We start from the raw sequence: 19,357 nt of genomic DNA on the forward strand, positions 1-19,357 counted from the left end.
AGGAGGGTTTGGGAGGAGAGCGGAGCTTGGAGACGAGCTGGTTCAAGGATCGACCGAAGGCGTCCGAGGAAAACTGGCAGCGTTGGGGAATACTTTCACCACATGCTAAACAAGTCATTTAACTACATTTTGCAGTAGCTTGCTGGTAGTTAAATTAATATTTGCATAGCGAGTCAAGTCGTTAAAGGCAGACCATGCATTTTCAAAGGGAGGGCACCTTATTATGATGCGGTAACAAAAAAAAAAAAAAAAAAAAAAGATGAATAGCACTCAATATCACCCAAAAAAATGTGACCATAAATGCTTCAAGAGTTCAGTACCAATATTTTGCCCAATCATTTATGCTTTTACGAACATTTGCCATCAAAATATTGGATTATAAAAGTGTTACATTAATTCTGTGGGTTATTGGTCTTGGAGTCTAGCTGTGGTCCAGCTATGGAGCCAGCAACTAAAAATACTTGGTTAAGGAAAAGGGTTGGGAAAAGGTTATTGTTAAGGTTATGAAACATTAGCTAACTAGAACAGTCTCCTTTAAACTACTTTTTGCCATTTTTGGTGTAGTTAACGACTGAAACTGCAAACAATTGAGGTCCATAAAGGGTTCAGGTGAGGAACTCAGCTGGGATTGTTTGGTTTAGGACAGATTTAGGTGTCAGGGGTGATCCAAGAGGCTGAGGATGTGCAGGTTGGCTCTAAATTCAGCCAAATCCATCTACATCAGCGACTCACCCAGCAGCAACCGTGCAATGGATGAGGTGGCAACTTCACATCCACATGACTATGTATGAGGGAAAATGAATTATTAATTAAACTAACTTGTCAAAGAATATGTTTCCAGAGGCTGCCATAATTTATACTGTTGTTATTTTAATCTTTTTACCTCCTTTTCAGTTTGAATCTGAATTTGTTAAACTAAACGTGAGTTTATCACATATCGATTAGTTGTATGCCATGTGCTATTTTTGAATGTGCCTGTTTAACTGGGTAACCCTGCTTGGTATTTTTTATGTATTTATTTGTTTATTTGTTGGCTTGTTTCATGCTCACTGCAAGTGTATGCAGTGAACTCAATTGATTAGTATTTTATGGCATGACTTAATTTTGTGTGATACTTTGTAATACTTTATTATACTGTTTATCATTGATCATTAATTACACAATAGTTTGAACTATTTTTGAATACTTTTAGTTAAGTAACTTGAGTTTCTCCTGAGGCTAGCTTTGCTGTAGTTTCACTTTTTCTCTTGTGCGGTAATTGGTAGCTTGCAGACGATGCTTTCAAAGAAGCTTTGCAAACGCTGATTGCTGACTAACAGACAGTTGCAAAACCTTGTCGTACTTTTAGAGGCGGGCGAATCCCTGGCGTGAGGTTTGTATCCGCGTCTGTAGGCGCGGACGTGAGGGTGGGAGGTCACGGAGCGCACTTGACGTGACATTTGTGGGGCAACTCAGTAGGTTTGTAGATGTGACTCAGAGTTTGGTTGACAGATGAATGACACACACACACACACACACACACACACACACACACACACAATTAGAGTTTTAGGCTGAAGGCTGCGGACTGGGAGGATTCACTAGTAATTATGGGTCTATTCTCATCACTCTTCATCTGAGGGCTAAAGTGCTCTCTTGGCGTTCCCTTCTCCACTTTACTTTGATTGAAAAGACTCTCAAGTAGACACAGTTTCAACAGGGTTTAACTGACACACACACGCATACACACACAAGCATACAAGCACGCACACACACACACACACACACACACACACACACACATACACACAACACAGCTGTTGTGTTGTATAATATTTTTTTATGAGCACAATGCTCTCTTGGCAGCGGCTCGCCTCCCCCAAGGTTCAAGCACCCTATAGTTGATATGCTGGGTTAATGCCAGACAGAGTTACTGCCTACTTGCTCTCTGTTTCTGTAGCTCTTTCTCTTTCACACACACACACACACACACACACACCCTTACACACCCATACACAGCCCAAACCTTTGATTGTTCCCTGCCCTTGCCAAATGTTTCACTGCAATGGGGAACTGATGGCAGCCGTTTCTCATGTAAGATCATTTTTTCTCTCACCTCTCCTCCACTTCTCTGCCTCGACTCCCCCTGTTCTTTCCCCCCACTGAGCGCAATAAATAATCAGGAAGTGAAGTCTTATAATTGGCTGGCATAGGTGTGAGAGAGCCGTGCAGATGAGGAAATGCCCACAGGAATCGGACGAAAGAAGGAAGGAGAGGAGGAAAGAGCGATGGAAAGGCTAGACAGAGGGAGTAAAAGGACGAGATTAAAAGGTAACGGAGCTGTGCAGACGCAGCAGTCGTGCTGCTGGAGCTGCCAAACAAACCCAGTGACCTCTCTCCTCGCCCCGACACTCTCCCTCTCTGATGCTCTTCTCTTTTTGGCAGGAACAAGAAGTCTCCATCCCAGCCCAGCCCTGCCCAAACCTCACTTAGCCTCACCTAGCGCACCAAAATCGCAGCGCTGCCAAGTCCAATCCAGCCGAGCAGCGTGAGCCACGCAGCCCCGCCCAACAGCACGCCCAACCCAATGCCATCTCTCTGCCCCTGCAGGAGGCGAGCGGTCAGCCTCTGCTGCTGAGAGCGCTGGAAAACCTTTACAGCCCCTAATAACGAGACCTCTCCCCACTTTGTTTTCTCTTTTCCCCTTCTTTTCTTACAAAACAGGAACATTCTTTTGCATGTGCCCCAGATGTTGTAGCTCCATCTTTATAGTTTTGCTTATCTTATTCGTCTCTGTATTTTCCCCCTTTCTTTCTTGCTTTCTCTCTCTCCATCTTCACCCCTCACACCCACTCCACCCCAGCCTCCAGCGTGCAGCACCTCCTCCCCGTCTCTCCGGCTTGCTGTAACAGAATCGGGGGCTTAGAGTGCAGTCAGCACTGAGATCCTCCACAATGCAAAGCAGATGTGTGACACACACACACATACACACACACACACACACACACGTGGAAGAGCAGCCTGGAGCATTTTGGGCCAGAGGGTGGAGAGAGAAGTAAGCAGAAACAGCTCCGTTGCTAAGATACCGCTAAAATAAAACAGACTCAAAGAGCTCCAGACTCGAGCTGAAACAGGCGGTTTGTCTCTCACACACACAGCGAGCTGTCAGGACTGGAAAACAATGTTTTGAGAGAGTCCTGGGAAAACGGCCTGTTTGAAGCTCCAGAGTTTCATACACTTCTCTTGGCCGCGGTTCTGGTGCTCGTGTTTCGTTTTCAACTCAGGTCATGCTCAAAAACAAGTAAAAAGATGTTGCAAGGCCATATTTCAGTGGAGTGCATGTGAGAATGAAAGTGTGTCTCTGTGTGCGTGTGTGTGTGTGTGTGTGTGTGTGTGTTTGTGTGTGTGTTTGTGTGTGTGCGCGTTAGAGGAGAGTTGAGGAGTTCAGACGTGCTGGCACATGTAGGTGTGTGTGCTGTGTTCAACAGAGGAAATCTCTCACTGATTGAACTGTTTTCCAGGGTGCTTATCATAGCCAAAGGTCTGCTGTCTTCCTGACAGAGAGAGAGAGAGAGGCAGGGTGTGTGTATGTGTGTGTGTGTGTGTGTGTGTGTGTGTGTGAGCAAAGAGGGAGAAGAAGCTGTATGCACACATAAAACATGGAGAAAGAGAAGGGAAAAAACTGTTGGGGTTCTGCCTGTCATTCTGACAGCGTGTCCATCCAGTTAATTTTTTTCCTGTCTCTACTTCTCTCCATCTGTCTGTCTACTGTGTATCGTCTGTCTTCTTGGCTGTCTGACCTCTTTGACGTCGATTTTGTGTTACTTTCACACCGATTAAATACATGTAATGCACCTCCAAAGATCTGCATGTCTTAAACTTCCTCCTTAATGAAGATCTGCAAGAATGCTTATTTCCCTGTTCTGCAGAACAAGGTCCTATCTTCTTAGAAACTGCCTTCAAAGAATGTGCACCCACACACACACACATACACACACATCCCACAGCATTATTAATACCTAGTACACACACACACACACACACACACACACACACACACACAAACACAAAGAAACCGGAGGGGGATTCCTTGGCCAATGTTTAACAGGGAGAAGTTGGACTGCGCCATCAGTTTCAGCTCTTTCTGCAGACACTGTGGTTTACTCTAGATAGCTGGGTCAAGCCTTAGAGATAAGACCAGAGGCGCTTGGCTCTGGCCGGTGTGTGGGAAAGATTAAAGCATTCCCTTTAACCCTTTCTTCTCCTTCTTTTTCTCTTTCTCCCTGGGTGAGTGCTTTATGTGTGAATGTGTATGCAGGACAGATAGAGAACGACTGAGAAAGATGATAAACAAAGATGTTTATCAGTATAAAGAGTAATAATATTTGCACATTTCAATGGATATACTATGTGTTTATGTCCAAAGTATTTGCATGACACTCACCATATACATGACAAATGCAGCATACCCTCTGTGGCCAAACATATATCTCTTACAGATTATTTAATTGCTGTGACCTCAAACTTATTCCACACATGGTGCCACTCCACAGAATATATGTGAACCATTATTCATGATGAAGCCTGCCTGGCTTGGTAGCTTCAGCTGCACATATAGAGCCTGACTTGGCTACAGTCTGAGGCACCCACACAGCTGAACATCATCATGTTTTCCAAATATATATTACTGACATATTGTATACAGTATAGCCAATAATTTATACAGATCATAGAAAAGAAGTTTGGAAACTTCATTTGAATAATTTTGAATCCCGCAGAATATGACATGTGCCACATCCATACAGGTTCTTGTGAGTTGTAATGTAATATTTCACAGGCGCTGCTTTGATAATGTTGAAAAGCTGCTGGGAAAGAGTGGGGGATATTTTAGGTTCTGCACCTGGCATACAGGACGTTTTATTTCCATCCACTCTGCACCAAGTCAGATGTTGTGCTGTTTAGGACTGGAGAGACATTTTGATGGCAGTTGTGGTCGATCAGTGACTTGGAGCTGCTGGGTCATACCGCTGCTGCCCCAAGTATCGGACTGATTATGTCCCATCTCTCTCTCTCTCTCTCTCTCTCTCTCTCTCTCTCTCTCTCTTGCTCTCACACACGCGCACACACACACAAACAGACCTACCATGGTGAGTGCAGTAAGTAACTGTGTGATTACAGAGCTGTCTAACTGCTGCTTGAGGGAGGCAATTAGATGAGGAGATGTCTTGCTAATGGGCTGCCTGACCCTTGACACACACACACACACACACACACACACACACACACACACACGTACACACGCACAAAGAGCTCTACCTTCCCTCTTTAACCTCGCCCTAAACAAAGGCAGAGCACTGCTAAATGTAAGGTTGCTTTTAGGCCCAGAGAAATATGTCAGACACACACACACACACACACACACACACACACACACAGAGAGAGAGAGAGAAAGAGAGAGAGAGAGAAAGAGAGACTGCCACTTACCATCCTTAAAGGAACAGTTCACCCAAAAATGGAGATTTTGTGATTATCTACTACGATTATGTACTGTTTGTACATCAGTATACATCAATATTCATTCCAGCTTCTCTCAAAACAACTAGAGCGGATGGAGGGTGAATGCACTCTTTCGGGTGCCAAAAAGGGCAAGTGAACCCAATAAAACTACTCCTAAAAGCACAATGCAAGAGTTCTGATTGCACCTGCTTGCATTTTGGCTCCAAAAGTCCAAGATTTATTTCAAATTTTCAATCTTCACTTTTTCTGCACCGTGCCAACTGTCCCTGCAGTGGCAAGTAGATGTTGCCTTCAAATGACCATCTGCAACAGCTCTGTGAACTCCCGCCCCTCCTTAGTTACTGTTGCTATGTCTGACAAACGTTGGTTGGACATTGCCACAGGAGCTGCTACTGTATGTGCCTCAGTGCAACACCTTCTCACCATCTCATGTTCTTGTCAAGTGTCAAACTCGTGCAACAAAAGCTGCACGCCACTGCTCTCAGGTTCTCTGTCAGAGCAGTAGTGTCAGAGGAAGTGGTGGCTAAAGGTGAGTGCAGATAGGTAGGTAGTGAGTACAGAGTGGTGGATGGTTCTGTCAGATGTTATTTCATGAATGACTTTATAGAATTTGGTTCTTCAATTACAATCTACCCGTGATGATTACAATATTCTCGACAGCTTATAAAGGCAAAATGTGCTTGCCACTATAGTGACAGTGACAGGTGAAGAACAAGAGGAAAATCTATGAATACATTATATATTCTAATATTATATTTTCTAATAAGTCTTCAGATCAACTGGATTAGGCAATTGGAGCATTTTTTTTTTTGTTTGTTTTTTTGGTCGTGTCTTAGCTGGTACTCAAAACAAACAGTCGCCTTTCACTTGTGCCGGCTAACTTGCTGAGTGTTATACTGACAGAAAAACCTCACCATTTGATCAGTTGACTTTTGTGTGAATAGATAGTAACAAAAATATCCATTTTGGGGATGAACTATTCCTTTAACCTCATCCCGAACCGTAGCAGAATACTGCTAAATATAAGGTTGCCTTCAGGCCCAGAGGAATATGTCTCTCTCTCTCTCTCACACACACACACACACACACACGCACACACACTAAGAGCAGGCAGGATATGCAGAGGCATGCACCACGCTAAGCCTTGACATACAGGTATGAAAAAGATTCCACTGGAAAACCACGGGAATACTGCACTGTTCCCAGGATCTCCAACTATTAATAAACACTCTGAGTGTGTGTGTGTGTGTGTGTGTGTGTGTGTCTGTGTGTGTGTGCGCACATGTGTGTGTGTGTGTGTGCGCACATGTGTGTGATACGTGTGTGTGAGCATGTGGATGTGTGCCCGTGCACACGTATTAGACAGAGGATTCATTGTGATGCTGTTGTGTCCCTCAAGGCGCTGGAATCTGGCACATTATCTCCGTCGGAAACTCAAACCATTTACAACTCTCAACTTGTTTTGATCCTTACAGAAAATTCCATTTCCTGCGGTCGTTCAGGGGAGTGACTTTAGAGAAGCCTCTGGAAGGAAAAGCCTCATTACGGCCTCAGTGTGAATTGGAAGCTTGGCTTAAGGGTCAGTGCCAGCCTCGCCACTGTAGCTTTCCTGTGTGAGGCAGGACTGAGCCTGAAAAGGTGTAGATTAGATAAGAACATTTAAAGTGGACAGCAAACAAGGGAGTGTGTGAGTAACACTGAAATGTATCAAGTGGACTAAGAAAACTAAAATATTGTGATAACTGTTCAATTAGCTACCTGAAGATATGTTAATCACTGTGTGGGTGCTATTGTTAAAAAAAAAAAAAAAAGGGTGTGCTGTAATTGCTTTTTGACCATTGGTGTTTGCTTTGGCCTTCGCAGTGTGAGTTTGACCACAAAGTGGAGGTACGTAAACTAAACACAGTGAAGTAAGCGGTGAAATTTTGAAAATAATCAATCACCACGATGGCACAAACTAGAAAAATAAAGCCTGGGCTTAAAATAACTGTAATGATCCTTTTTACGATGGTCAAACGTTTCCTCATTTGTTTGCTAAGTTCATGTGGTGATTCATTCAGTTATTTATTCACTCATTTAGCATTATTTTCCCAAATGAAAATGTCACGAGTCAAGCCGCAGAGTAATAGAAGAAAACTCCAGCGTTCCCAGGTTTGTCCCGATGCCTCCATGTGCTCTTTGGATGTTTTTCCAGTCCTTGGCTTTGCCTCGTTAGTCGGCCCAGCATCAGCTTTCCGTGGCCATTCAGGGTAACACACTCCTAAAACCTCAAATCACCCAGGGATGGGCTGAAAGCAGTGCCTCGTCACTGTGTGTGTACGTGTGTGTGCGTGTGCGTGTGCGTGTGTGTATGCCTGTGAAAGCATTTGCCTGTCAGTTTTCATTCACTTGTTCTGCATTTTCCAGCGCCTGTGTGCATGTCTGTGTGCATGTGCGTGCGTGTGTGTGTGTGTGTGTGTGTTTGTGCATATGCGTGCACATGCATGTGTATATGTATGCGTATGTGCATCTATTTGAGTGCCTATGAAAACTTTCACCTGTCAGTTTTTATCTGTGTGTATTTTAGTTTGCCAGCATGCGTCTGAAACGTCCTGTGTGTGCCTGTGTGTGTGTTCATGTGCATGTGTGTCTGTGTGCATGTGTTTGTGTACACGTGTGTTTTTGTATGTGATGTAATGTCTGCCAGTGCTCCACTACTCCAGAAATACTACCAGTATGACCTCAGCTGATGCAAATTTCATGGGCAGTGTGTATCAAGGAACTGGAGCGTAGTAAGGAAAAGACAGACAGACAGAGAAGAAAAACCTGAAGGTACCATATAGGAGTGTGTTGTGTATCCGGCAGGCTCGGCCTCTCTCTTGGTGTGAGATGTGCATAACGACGAAAACAACGGCGGCTTTTCGATCTCAAAACGTAAAGTCGTGGATGACCAGAGACTTTTGATGGTGTGTTTCTCAATATTTGTCCCGCCCCCTTGTCTTTTGTGATTGGTCGCTCGTTCTAAAACTGACAGCGAGGTGCAGTGCATTTCTGCAAAAGTTGGACAGCGTTCAGCTTTGGACACAAAATCAGCCAATAACTGATCGCATTCTCACACATCTCAGAGCTTCACTAAGAGGACAGATCCAGGGACGGGGGATTCATGTGTGGCGCTCTTCATGGCCAAACATGCTCACTGTCAAAAGATGAGATAGATCATCAGGCTGGAGCCGCCGCATTTAGCACAGACTTGGTGTTCCAGTTGATGTCTGTGCACCATATATGAATGTGTGTAGTGCACGCATGCAGATGTGAACGACTGTGGTGGTGCATGTCAGTGAGACAGAGAGAGAGACAGAGAGAGAGAGACAGAGAGAGGGGCTATTTGTGTGTGACAGAGGGGAGCCTGTATCTGTAGCGTGTGACACACAGTGCTCTCTCTGCTGCAGCCAGGCCACAGTTTAGGGAACGGTGCCAAGGGACAGAATAGCCTGTCTGTTTCCTGCCTCTTAGTGCGCACTTATTGACAGCAGGGCTTCTTTGTGTGTGTATGTAAGTGTGTGAGCATGTGTGCGTGTGTGTGACTTCTGTAACTGTGTCTATGTGTGTATATCATGCTGACAGATTGACAGAAACACACCACACAGCACGTGGAGGGAGTGGCGAAGGCATTGCCATCCCCGCGGAGAAAATGCTCTCTGGCTTCTGTCAGATTGTCACTCCTTTAACAGTATGTTGGTCTGTTCCGTCGAGTTGTTCTGATGCATTTTCACACACACACACACACACACACACACACACACACACACACACACACAAAGGTGCGCAGATACAAGCACACACACACAAAAGCGCACACATGCATGCACACAATTCACAGACGTTTTCACAGACCAGTCAGCCTCATTTTAAATAAACAATTTCTCCACAGGACATATTTTGGTTTATTTATCCTGAGTGTCGAATGGCACACATGCACACACACACACACACACATATGCACACACACAAGCATAGACTCAAACACACACTGATTTCAGCTGTCATGTTGGTGGAGTGTCAAGTTGTGAACAGCAGAAGTAGCTCCCTGACCTCCGACCTTGCAGCGCTCCCTCCGAGTCATGAGGGCCATAGAGACAGAGCATGTGCATCTGAGATTTCAGCATTTACACAAAGGGAAGGAGGGATCAATGTAAGACACTTTTTAGGAGGGGAGGCATGCGCATCGAGGTGTGTACTGGATTCCAGAGAAGCGTGTGGCTGGAGGTCAAAGCTTCTGTGGAAGAGATTAGATAAAGAACAGCTGTCTGCACACAGGAGCAAAGTGCAGAGCAGAGGATGAGGCTGAAGGACAGCAGGAGTCAGGACGGGGGAGACGGGGACTCAGGGTCAGAGGCCGAGACGGAGAGGAAGATAAACCCACATAGCCTCTGTCACCCTGGAGAGAGTCTATCCACCTGGACACAAATCTTGGACACAAAGTTATCCAAGACAAAGGTACATCCTTGCACCCTCTCTTTCTGGTCAGCACCTGTTTGACAGGTAAACCTTGTTGGAAATGTGTAAAGAGCCAAAAGGAACATGTTGTCACAGCAAACTGAATTAGCTGGATGTGAGCAAGAGGTTGTTTGATATGAATCCAGACAGCAATCCATCCTCTTCTCGAAACACTGGAAAAACGTTGCATTTTTTAATCAGTTAAGAAAAGTATTTCATCTTGTAGTTTAAGTGAAGTCAGCATTTATTTTAGCTGCTAAACCAAATAAAGTCTTACATTATAACAAAAGACAAGAAGAGAAAAGGAGTAGTATTAATACAAAGGAAAATAAACTCAAACATAGGTGGACACACACACACACACACACACACACACACACACACACACACACACACACACACACAGCCTTCACACCAACAATAGCCATAAATCATTCAGTTATTTAAGATTAAGATGAAATTTAGGTGAAAACAGCACATATTGATGTATTTGGGGGGTAAAAATAAAGACTATGTACAGCTTCTTTTCTTAAATAGCAAAGGCTAGTTTTAAGTTAATATAAATCTTTATGATCTAAATTTATAGTATATGTCTTGATACTGGCAGAAAAAAACAGACAAACATGCACTGAAAATAACATTGTTTATTGTTCACATGGGTGGTTGCTCACCCAAAGGTAACTGGGTTTCATAGAAACTGTAAACACGCACTCCTTACAACAGGTGAGACAGACTGAATATCACATAGAAGGAAAAAGGCAGACAGCAATAAAACAATAACAAAACAGGGTGTAAAGCTAGCACATATTTGGTGGAGCTTTTATGAAGGTGTGGCGTGTGTGTTTTCTTTAACAGCCAACAGCTGTGAAGTTATGGTAAAGGAGAGAGGAGAGGAGACAAAAAGAGCCAGAGCGAGTGTTGGGAAATGGTGAGAGGAGACGTATCAGCAACAGAAAGTGAACACATCATCCAGGGCCTTGATCACCCCCCTACTGCTGCAGCCCAAAACACTCTGATGGACTACCCTGGAATCCCCAGGGCAGACTCACTGACTCTGCATGGGCTAGATCACATACACACACACACACATACACACCCTCTGACACGCAAGCATGCATTCACACACACACACATACACACACGGGCAGACAGTACAGAAATAACTCTGGTCTGGGGTATTACCATACACACTATCTAGCCAGGAGCCATCATCTAACCCACCATGTGCTCCAGTTATATCATAGTGCTGGTCTACAAAGGTAAACTACATGTTTCAGCCACATGCAGGCATTTTAACACACAAAGTGCTCTGCCAGCCTGACACCCCTGAGCAATTTTACGATGTACATTCTCCCCAAATCACCCCCTTTGCACTCCTTTCCCCCCTCACTGTGTTGTTTTCTCATCATCATCCCCCTTCCATCATTACTCTCTCACTCTCACCTCTCTCTCTTTCACACACACATGCGCATTAGGACACACTGTATGTATACACATTGCTCAATTCATCTCTTGGTAATGTACTCTAAACTTCCTGATAGCAGCTCCCACTCTGACTGTTTGAGTTTCATTAGTTTACATTCTCTTCTCCCTCCCACATCTCACATTGACAGTCAGTGATGCATTGACGATGGCTGAGTGAGTGAAAGAAAGGGCAGATGAAGGGAAAGGTCAGGAGTTCCTCAGCGTCTAGTTCCTGACATTGCATCACCTCCCACAGAAGAGCCGATGTGCTTTGGTTCCCCTCAGTGCTCAGTGAGGCGCCACAGAGCCAAAGGAGGGGCTTTCTCCCCCCTGCCCTTCCACTCAATATTTGCATGGAGTCTAGTGTTAGGGTTTTCCCTTACAAACACAAAACCAGAAACAACCACATTAACCAACATACTAGTGAAATATATGGTATTGATTTACATCAGGTTATACTTGGAAATTTGAATGACAATTTTAAACGGACTGTCCTATGCTCTCTCTCTCTCTCTCTCTCTCTCTCTCTCTCTCTCTCTCTCTCTCTCTCTCTCTCTCTCTCTCTCTCTGTCTCAGCCTGTATTACAATTGCCATGGGAGCCTTTATGTTCAAAAAAAGGTGCCTGAGTTTTGAATCTTGAATTTCCCAAAGATGCCAGAGAACTATCTTAAACTTGTAATGCTATCAGGTATTAAGGAGCTTCTTCACAAATAATGAACAAGGAAATGTGGTGGAGGTTACTGGGAAAGCACCCAAAGGAATTTTCTGAGCAAAAGGGACATTTTCTGGCTGAGGGCTACCAAAACTACCAAAGCACAATGAGTATGACAAGAGCCAGAGAAGAAAGAGCTGCATAATGTCCTGCCATAATCACCATTAGACAACATAACCAAGACTGCTAAATTGTTAATTTTTTTGGTCTTTTTTTTTTGTATATTTGCCAATATATTTGTCCTCACAAAATACATGGGCAGCATTAATATGACCACTCCATCTCGAAGTATTGAAAAGTTATAGTGATTTCATGAAAATATCTACATTTATGCAGAACGGTGTTCCAAAATGTAATCTAATCTGAGTATGAAGTTTTCTACTGTGTATTGTTCTTTAGATATTGTGTTCATAAGAAAGTGTCTATGCATAGACAGACAGACAAAAGCCACCATGACGACACAATGTCTTGCGTTCTGAGGAAGGCGGCAGGACATTAAAAAAAAAAAAAAATACTCTACTGTTCATTATCTAATCAGCAGCAGCAGGCCTGATGATATAACAAGTTTGAGTTTTAATTCTACAGTTTGCGGTCTTTGGGGGAGGTAGTTTATGCCCTCAGATATTGATAAGCCTGTCCTACACCGTATTAGTAACTTACATGCAATTAGAGCTGTGCTATATATAAATATTATATCAATATCATGATAGGAGATTATATATTGTCTGTGATTTTTGATGTGGTCATGTCATGCTATCGTATAAATGTTGGCTTTTCCTGGATTTAAAAACTGCATTACTGTAAAGGGATACAAATTTATGAACTTATTATGATGTAAATGTTCTGCTATTTGTTCTTTTTCTACTTGCTTGGTCACCATATCTCCATTACTAATGGTTGTTCATCAAAAATCACATCACAGTATCGATATCAAGATCAATGTGATTTTTGATTTTGTCCATATAGCCCTACATGGACTGAGTGGCGTTTCCCTTTGATCACCACTTCAGGCTGAGGCTGAGTTAAGCTTGGATGCAGGGCTATGGGCAGATATGCCGTGTCATAATGGCTGCTCAGGACACATGATCCTCGCCGCGGCACACAGTTACTATTAGAAATCCATGCTGGCTTCTGTATCAGGTCAAGCCTGAGAATGCTTTCTATTTCCAGTTGACCTACCGTGACAGCGGGTTATATACCCGGGTTATGCGATTAGGGCTGCCAGAGAGGAGGAAGGTGGAGGATGAGGAAGATGAGTGTGGGGTTTCCTGGGAAGCTCCCAGGCAGACATCTGCTGCTATCAGTCTTTTTCTTTTCACTGCCCCCCTGCCTCCCACTGCCATCACCCTTTCGATCTCTCTCTGTTACGCTTTCTCCTTCTATATATACGTGTGTGTGTGTCTCGGAGATGGCTCTTTGTGGTCAGCAGCAGCGCTCCACTGAATTATTCAGCTAGCCGACAGGGACAGACAGTGGATTGAGTCCCTGTAGGGGAGGAGGAGGAGGAGGAGGACGAGGGTTGCGGGGGTGTTGAAGTGAGAGAGAGGAGGGGATTTTTCTCATTTGACATGAGGAGCTGAGGAGATACTGAGGAGGCAGCGGGGTGGGCAACATGGCGTTTAATCACCGTATTTCTCTGTGTGGAAGGAAGGGAGAAGAGTGAGACAGAGAAAGAGAAGGAGAAAGAGAAAGACAAGGAGAAAGAAAGAAAGCGAGCGAGCGAGCAGCGGGTCATGTGACCATCGGGAGATCCCTCAGCAGAGCTGGTCACCTGACTGACTGGAAATGCACCCTGCAGCCTGAGACAGATTCCCAGAAGTTGAAGCCCGTGTGCTTGAGTGTGCAAAGCCGTGCCATCTGTCCTTGTCATTAATACAGATAAATACAGTGGCACTCACAAGAAGACTATTATAGAGGCGACTGGGGTCAATTACATGGTACACATCACATAATGGCATGGGACGACATTGCCACATACTTTATCTGCATTTAGAATTCACAGTTGTATTAAATCGCCAGTTACAATAAATCCTGAAATTACTGGCAACTTTCTGTTTTAGGTGAGACACAAACAAGCAATATCACGCTCACACACACACATAGTCAGCTGTGGTAGGAAGAGGAAGTCCCCTTGTAAGTACCCTTCACATGTCTGTCTGCATTTCACTTTTGGCTGCTGTGATGAAAAGAGTGAAAAGAGGATTATGGCCTGTATTCTAACTGACTGGCATGTAGAGGTGTAGGGAGTGTTAAGTTTTAGTGTGACTGATATGCGCTGTCTACCTTGGGGTAATTCTCCTGCCTCTGCTGGACTTTTGGTCTAGCTGTCTCCTGCCCACTCAGTCACACACACACAAGAGCACAACCTCACACACCAAAACACCCAGAACGTCATTTACCGTTGATTGTAGTACAGTTAGTGAGGGGGGATTTGATCTGTTAACAGTCTTCTTAATCTGGCTCTTTGTCAGTCTCCTTAATAAAACACATTTACGGTAAATTTATCAGATCTACTCCATTAAGTCTGAGATAATTTACTTTGTTTTAACAGGCTACATTCTGAGTCTCTTGTGGGTGACTTATCCTGTTCCATTGTAGCTTGAGGCCACTGTGGAAAGTGTTAGTTTAACCTTTCAGTGGCTATATGTGGGTGTGGGATAAGTCTGACCAGACCAGTTTCAATTCATTGTGGCTTGAGATTCTTATTTTTAAGACATCAATGCTGTTCTGGATATAATCTCTTCCACATTTTAACAAACTCTCAAAAAGACATGACTCACAGTGACATTAGAAACTATAGAGTCATCACTGAGATTGTATAGAGGGTGAAGTTGCACGCTAACCTCTCCTCAGCCACGAGTCTCGATTATTGTCACCCATTCACAATCATCACATTTCCCAGCGCCACTGGTCGAGCAGCATTCAAAGCCCTCTGCGTGTTGGGAGTGTAACTAAATAAACATTATGCAACCATAACTGCACAGATTGTTGATGGACTTTATGGCCCTTCCCAGAGCGCAGCGCCTTCGCTCTTTGTAGATGGAGGGGGATGAAAAATGCATGCGGCATGAAAAGACGTTAAATACTTTCCGTGCGTGCACGTTGGTTTGTGTTCCCTGGAGGACGTCCGCAAGTTAGTTTATACGTCCCCAGTGGGAATCTGGTGTTTGCCTTAGTTCCGGCTGGGTTGCGCTCTGGGTTTGTGGGTCGGCCAGTTGCACCAGGACTGAACCGGCCAGGTCAAATACTGAAAAGCTGACTTCTGTGTTTTGACAGGAAGCTGTGGAGCAGCTGTTCACATCTCCACAATGTTTCTGTGAAACACAGAAATAACTCAGGGCTTCATTATTGATTACTTCTCCCTAGTCAGGCGTTATATCTGTCTTTCTTTTACCGCACATGCATGGTTAAGGTCTGGTTTTAGGTCACCGTAGGTCAAGTAGATACGAAGTAAACAGGAACGTGTTTTAGTACTATGGAGCTAACTAAAGATTCAACCAGGGGATCAGTGTAAGTTTCACAGCGCCCACTCTGGTTTCAATACATTAGAAATGAAGCATGGTTTGTCAGAAACAGAGATCTATGAACCACTGACCTGCCGTGACCAAAAAGTAGGCCGACATCTGTGATGTGGGCAGAACAGAACCTCTCTTTCAGTCAGAAACACAACTGGCTCTCCTTTCATTTTATCTGCCATTAGTCTCAATCGGTTTTATGTCTCCGTTCCTCTCTCTGTCTGTTTCTCCATCTCTCCCCCTCGCTTTCATTCTCTCAGCCTCTTTCTCTCCCTCTCAAACATAATTGAGGAGAGCTGCTCCTCTCCTATGTAACCCGATGCTTGTCCCACAGCACTAAAGTGTCGTTTGGGCCGCGGCTTTAAGTACTCGATGTGCTCTGAGCTGCGTTCTGTCTCTTAATGATCAGCAGATGCCCAGATTAGATGGATGAATTATTCAGCTTATTCCTTTAAATGCAGTTTGTGGTAAAAGACAGTTATAAATCCTATTAGGTTCTCTCTGACCTCTAACCCTGTTGATTTTGCTGTTGATGACTTAGGGAGGATGCTGCGGTGGCAACCGTGATGGAGAGTTGAGGAGTTCAAAGCGCCTTTTATTGCAAAATATGAATCTGGCTATTTAGATTATCAAGATTTCGACACATGTAGTACTCACCCTCTCTATCGGTTTCTCTTGTTCTACCCCTCTCTCTGTCAGAGTCTAGTGTGTGTGTGTGTGTGTGTGTGTGTGTGTGTTAAATCCATGATATTGACTCTCTTGTCCTGTAATGGTTAGAAATAGTGAAAAGTTTGGCAAGGCAGACTGGGTAAAATACTTTAAACACACACAGAAGGCACACACACATGCACACACACACACACACACACACACACAAAGAAACTTGCACACACAAATATTGACTGTGAAACTACAGCCCAAGGTCTCAGGACCAGGATGAAAATAATCAGCCCCTGCTGCGCTGTGATCCAACTATTCAACCTAAATGACAGCGGATGTCGATATATTGTGGTGAATCAGGTGAGGTCGGCGTTAGTCACCACTCATCTATTATTGATCCACAACTTTCAGCTGTAGGCAGGTGTTGCTGAGGGAGGCTGATATCACAGTAATGGGCTGATGTTACCCTGTGTGTTTTTACGCTGAGTGGGTCTGTGTGTGTATTTTGTATGTTTCCGTGCGCTCTCACTGCTGTGTCTCTTGGGGGTCAGGTTGACATGATGATCTCATACTGTTGATGATTGAGTCTTAAGGCCAGGTGAGTCATCGGGCAATGCTGTGGGCTTTTTACGGGAACACAGACATGCTCAGATCATCTTGCTGCCTGCAGCTTGATCCTCGGGTCCTGCCGCTGCGCTTACTGCTGCGTCATCCCCTTGTCCTCCCTCTGCCTCGTCCCTCTTACTTTCCTCGCCTCCTGCTTCACCCTCTGCTCTCTCACGGCGTCTTCCCCTCACGCTTCTTGGCGTCTCTCTCATCGTGCTCCTTGTCTGTCTCTCATCTCTATTCCCTTTCTATTCACTGTGCTAATGGTTGTCTTTCTCCTCTTCATCAACCTCCCTCTCCTTTTTCCATTTTCCTCCTCCCTCTGTGGATGTTTTACCCGACTTTATCTCCTCTTTCATATAACAACAAGTTATATAACACTTGCAATGCAACTAAATTATTAATACAATATAAAAATTCCAAGGAAGGACATGGCGGTATGCAGATAAAGCAGTCATTTACTGAGGCAAAAAGAGTCATGTGTTCCAGCCCTCACAGGCATTCATCACGATAACAGTTCAGCAACATAACAAATCAAAAACTGCACTTTAAAGCAGCTCACTGAAATATTACATAAATGTAACTCTATAAATGGGGTTTCCCAGATCTGATTTTAAAAAAAAGACATTCATTCAGTTCCTATTTCCCTTTCATGCCTTCATTTTTACTTCATTCCCATGTCCTCAGCCTCTCTCCTGAATCTTCATTTCTCTCTTCTTTGTCTTCTGCCCCATTGCCTTAAGCTTTCCCATGTCACCCTGCTTTCTATTTGCGTAGCTACTGCTGCTTGTGTTTTATGTCTTGCGTCACACAGCTGTAAACAGGAGAGCCTCAAAGACTGCTGCTCTGTTTTTTTAATTAGGTAAATGGACTTGGGTCTGCTGGACGAGACAGAGACAGACCCCAGAGAGATATCACTCTCCGGACTCCAGTGCTGTCATCTGGGGTGAAATTACCATAATGCCCTCTGAAATTAATCAGTTCAACTATATGCTTTCATAATTTTGCAGTACGGCCTGAAATATATGGATAGTGGCTTACTTTTATATCAACCACTGTTTTGTTTTGAGCTCCTTCAGCCTTTGCAAGGAATGCTCTCAGGTTTTATTGCACTGACAAGATTGAATGCTCCATTGTTTCCAAAGGCCTCAGATGCTCTTGCCAAGGGGATTCCACCCACACAGCCAGCGACCTAAAACCTCAACCCTACCTGGCCCTGACAGGCTGCAATCCGACTCTCCCACGCCCACGGAAGGTGAGGCCTGGCCGGTTGGAGGTGGCGCTGCCTGTCTCTGAGCCGCACATTTTCCAGGGAGGATCCCTCAGACACAACAACAAACATCTGCACAGACAGAGAAGTATTATCTGTTGTTATTACTGGGGATAATTATGTCAGATAATTATAACTATTAGCTATGTTTTGTCTTTTAGCTCCTCCAATGTCAATATTATTTCAAACTGGGCCCTGAGTGCTCTGAAGCCCCATGGGAAAATCGTGTAGATCAGGCAAAGAGTGGGAGGGATGTTGAGAAGCAGCATAATCTGGACCACATTGAAGTCTGTGATGAACATGTGTTTTATTTATCTGTGCAATAATGCTGTAAGTGAGCTGAATTAGCACAATGTAATTATCTACTGTTTGTCAATCCACTGTAGCAAGATGGTAAATTAAAGTAAGTGATTTTTTTTTTAATGAAATGTTTTTATTGTCATCACAGGTTATAAAATACATCAAGAAACTACGAAGATCTTTTTTTTTTCCACCATTCCTCATTGTGCTTTTCTCACTTTTGACTGACTAGCTGATTTTGACTGGCTGATTCACATCAATGTATGTTTTCCAGCACTGAATTCATAGAGGGCTTTTGTCTGCTGCAGGTGTTGAGGTATATGAGGCCGTGTTAAAGAGCGTTTTATTCTACTATGGGCCCCCTGAGGACCCTGGGCCTGGTCCAAGAGAAAGACCAGAAGCTGTTTGAAACTTCCTCTGCTGTTGTTTTGTATGGAACACAACTTCAAACACAGCGAGGGGTCCACAGCGCACCACAGCAACACATACACACACACACACACACACACACACACATGAGCACGCACAATACATGCCGCGGTATTCTCTTTCTCTGTCTTTGGTTTTGTCTCCCTCTCTTTTTGTCACACACTCCAACACACACACACACACACACACACACACATACACAAAACCTAACCCACAAAAATGAGACCTTTCTTTTTATGTTGGACAGTCTGAAATACGACCATGATCATGCGATATTTTCCTGGGTTTTGGACAGAGCAGAAGACTTGGAAATCACACGGCTGTAAATCAAGCTTTCCAAGGTTTAAATATAGTTCTGTGGCAATGGTTAACAAAGACTGATTGCTGTGTATGTTTGTATATGTGTCATTGTGTGTTGTGAATGTGTG

Source organism: Myripristis murdjan, chromosome 4 (genome assembly GCF_902150065.1).
Source record: "Myripristis murdjan chromosome 4, fMyrMur1.1, whole genome shotgun sequence".
Lineage (NCBI taxonomy): Eukaryota > Metazoa > Chordata > Actinopteri > Holocentriformes > Holocentridae > Myripristis > Myripristis murdjan.